Here is a 4579-nt window from a genome sequence, read left to right as displayed (position 1 = left end):
TGTAGGTCTTGATGAGATCTAACAACTTTTTATTCAAAAGTTTTCCATTTGAAGTACTTAGATGGGTCATTTGACCAAGTTTGACCAAAGTCAAAATAGTGGGTTTCACAAACACACACTTTGACCGAGCCCTGGATGGCCTCAAATGGAAAACTCATGAATACAAAGTTTGATCCACCCATCAAGACCTACATTTTCTCTAATGGTCACGTTTTCATTTGAAAAATTTTGGACCACTGAATTTTAAAATTTGAAAACATTCATAGCGAAACGCTAATTTTCAGAACTATAGATGGCCTCAAATGGAAAACTCGTGAATACCAATATTGCTCCACTCATCAAGATCTACATTTCATATATAGACCATTTTGGCATTTGACAAAGTGTTGGCAAAGTGTAGTTCAAAATCCACACTTCCCACGTATAGTTTCATAAAGTTTGTGTGAGATTCAAGATTTGGTGAGTATTGTTTACATAAACTTTCCTAAATGAAAAATGGTCTATATAAAAAGTTTGGATATTGATGAGCTCTAACAACTTGGTATTCAAAAGTTTTTCATTCCAAGTCATTTTCTCCCTCGTTTGACCAAGTTTGACCAAAGCCCGTCTTCGAATTTGAAAACATGTTCCTCGGACTCGATCAAATTTATCCGGATGAAAATATGATCCATATATGAAATGTAGGTCTTGATGAGATCTAACAACTTTGTATTCAAAAGTTTTCCATTTGAAGTACTCAAATGGGTCATTTGACCAAGTTTGACCAAAGTCAAAATAGTGGGTTTCACAAACACACACTTTGACCGAGCCCTGGATTGCCTCAAATGGAAAACTCATGAATACAAAGTTTGATCCACCCATCAATACCTACATTTTCTCTAATGGTCACATTTTCATTTGAAAAATTTTGGACCACTCAATTTTAAAATTTGAAAAAATTTATAGCGAAACACTAATTTTCAAAACCATGGATGGCCTCAAATGGAAAACTCATGAATACCAATATTGCTCCAATCGTCAAGATCTACATTTCATATATAGACCATTTTTGCATTTGACAAAGTGTTGGCAAAGTGTAGTTCAAAATCCACACTTCCCACGTATAGTTTCATAAAGTTTGTGTGAGATTCAAGATTTGGTGAGTATTGTTTACATAAACTTTCCCAAATGAAAAATGGTCTATATAAAAAGTTTGGATATTGATGAGCTCTAAGAACTTGGTATTCAAAAGTTTTTCATTCCAAGTCATTTTCTCCCTTGTTTGACCAAGTTTGACCAAAGCCCGTCTTCGAATTTGAAAACATGTTCCTCGGACTCGATCAAATTTATCCGGATGAAAATATGATCCATATATGAAATGTAGGTCATGATGAGATCTAACAACTTTTTATTCAAAAGTTTTCCATTTCAAGTACTTAGATGGGTCATTTGACCAAGTTTGACCAAAGTCAAAATAGTGGGTTTCACAAACACACACTTTGACCGAGCCCTGGATTGCCTCAAATGGAAAACTCATGAATACAAAGTTTGATCCACCCATCAATACCTACATTTTCTCTAATGGTCACATTTTCATTTGAAAAATTTTGGACCACTCAATTTTAAAATTTGAAAAAATTCATAGCGAAACGCTAATTTTCAGAACCATGGATGGCCTCAAATGGAAAACTCATGAATACCAATATTGCTCCACTCATCAAGATCTACATTTCATATATAGACCATTTTGGCATTTGACAAAGTGTTGGCAAAGTGTAGTTCAAAATGCACACTTCCCACGTATAGTTTCATAAAGTTTGTGTGAGATTTAAGATTTGGTGAGTATTGTTTACATAAACTTTCCCAAATGAAAAATGGTCTATATAAAAATTTTGGATATTGATGAGCTCTAACAACTTGGTATTCAAAAGTTTTTCATTCCAAGTCATTTTCTCCGTCGTTTGACCAAGTTTGACCAAAGCCCGTCTTCGAATTTGAAAACATGTTCCTCGGACTCGATCAAATTTATCCGGATGAAAATATGATCCATATATGAAATGTAGGTCTTGATGAGATCTAACAACTTTTTATTCAAAAGTTTTCCATTTGAAGTACTTAGATGGGTCATTTGACCAAGTTTGTCCAAAGTCAAAATAGTGGGTTTCACAAACACACACTTTGACCGAGCCCTGGATGGCCTCAAATAGAAAACTCATGAATATAAAGTTGGATCCACCCATCAAGACCTACATTTTCTCTAATGGTCACATTTTCATTTGAAAAATTTTGGACCACTGAATTTTAAAATTTGAAAACATTCATAGCGAAACGCTAATTTTCAGAACTATGGATGGCCTCAAATGGAAAACTCATGAATACCAATATTGCTCCACTCATCAAGATCTACATTTCATATATAGACCATTTTTGCATTTGACAAAGTGTTGGCAAAGTGTAGTTCAAAATCCACACTTCCCACGTATAATTTCATAAAGTTTGTGTGACATTCAAGATTTGGTGAGTATTGTTTACATAAACTTTCCCAAATGGAAAAATGGTCTGTATAAAAAGTTTGGATATTGATGAGCTCTAACAACTTGGTATTCAAAAGTTTTTCATTCCAAGTCATTTTCTCCGTCGTTTGACCAAGTTTGACCAAAGCCCGTCTTCGAATTTCAAAACATATTCCTCGAACGATATCAAATTTATCCGGATGAAAATGTGATCCATATATGAAATGTAGCTCTTGATGAGATCTAACAACTTTGTATTCAAAAGTTTTCCATTTGAAGTACTTAGATGGGTCATTTGACCAAGTTTGACCAAAGTCAAAATAGTGGGTTTCACAAACACACACTTTGACCGAGCCCTGGATGGCCTCAAATGGAAAACTCATGAATACAAAGTTTGATCCACCCATCAAGACCTACATTTTCTCTATTGGTCACATTTTCATTTGAAAAATTTTGGACCACTGAATTTTAAAATTTGAAAAAATTCATAGCGAAACGCTAATTTTCAGAACCATGGATGGCCTCAAATGGAAAACTCATGAATACCAATATTGCTCCACACATCAAGATCTACATTTCATATATAGACCATTTTTGCATTTGACAAAGTGTTGGCAAAGTGTAGTTCAAAATCCACACTTCCCACGTATAGTTTCATAAAGTTTGTGTGAGATTCAAGATTTGGTGAGTATTGTTTACATAAACTTTCCCAAATGAAAAATGGTCTATATAAAAAGTTTGGATATTGATCAGCTCTAACAACTTGGTATTCAAAATTTTTTCATTCCAAGTCATTTTCTCCCTCGTTTGACCAAGTTTGACCAAAGCCCGTCTTCGAATTTGAAAACATGTTCCTCGGACTCGATCAAATTTATCCGGATGAAAATATGATCCATATATGAAATGTAGGTCTTGATGAGATCTAACAACTTTCTATTCAAAAGTTTTCCATTTGAAGTACTCAAATGGGTCATTTGACCAAGTTTGACCAAAGTCAAAATAGTGGGCTTCACAAACACACACTTTGACCGAGCCCTGGATGGCCTCAAATGGAAAACTCATGAATACAAAGTTTGATCCACCCATCAATACCTAAATTTTCTCTAATGGTCACATTTTCATTTGAAAAATTTTGGACCACTCAATTTTAAAATTTGAAAAAATTCATAGCGAAACGCTAATTTTCAGAACCATGGATGGCCTCAAATGGAAAACTCATGAATACCAATATTGCTCCACTCATCAAGATCTACATTTCATATATAGACCATTTTTGCATTTGACAAAGTGTTGGCAAAGTGTAGTTCAAAATCCACACTTCCCACGTATAGTTTCATAAAGTTTGTGTGACATTCAAGATTTGGTGAGTATTGTTTACATAAACTTTCCCAAATGGAAAAATGGTCTATATAAAAAGTTTGGATATTGATGAGCTCTAACAACTTGGTATTCAAAAGTTTTTCATTCCAAGTCATTTTCTCCCTCGTTTGACCAAGTTTGACCAAAGCCCGTCTTCGAATTTGAAAACATGTTCCTCGGACTCGATCAAATTTATCCGGATGAAAATGTGATCCATATATGAAATGTAGGTCTTGATGAGATCTAACAACTTTGTATTCAAAAGTTTTCCATTTGAAGTACTCAAATGGGTCATTTGACAAAGTTTGACCAAAGTCAAAATAGTGGGTTTCACAAACACACACTTTGACCGAGCCCTAGATGGCCTCAAATGGAAAACTCATGAATACAAAGTTTGATCCACCCATCAAGACCTTCATTTTATCTAATGATCACATTTTCATTTGAAAAATTTTGGACCACTGAATTTTAAAATTTGAAAAAAATCGTAGCGAAACGCTAATTTTCAGAACCATGGATGGCCTCAAATGGAAAACTCATGAATACCAATATTGCTCCACACATCAAGATCTACATTTCATATATAGACCATTTTTGCATTTGACAAAGTGTTGGCAAAGTGTAGTTCAAAATCCACACTTCCCACGTATAGTTTCATAAAGTTTGTGTGAGATTCAAGATTTGGTGAGTATTGTTTACATAAACTTTCCCAAATGAAAAATGGTCTA

This window comes from Sorghum bicolor, chromosome 10 (assembly GCF_000003195.3).
Source record: "Sorghum bicolor cultivar BTx623 chromosome 10, Sorghum_bicolor_NCBIv3, whole genome shotgun sequence".
Taxonomy (NCBI): Eukaryota; Viridiplantae; Streptophyta; class Magnoliopsida; order Poales; family Poaceae; genus Sorghum; species Sorghum bicolor.
Note: the sequence above shows the minus strand (reverse complement) of the source record.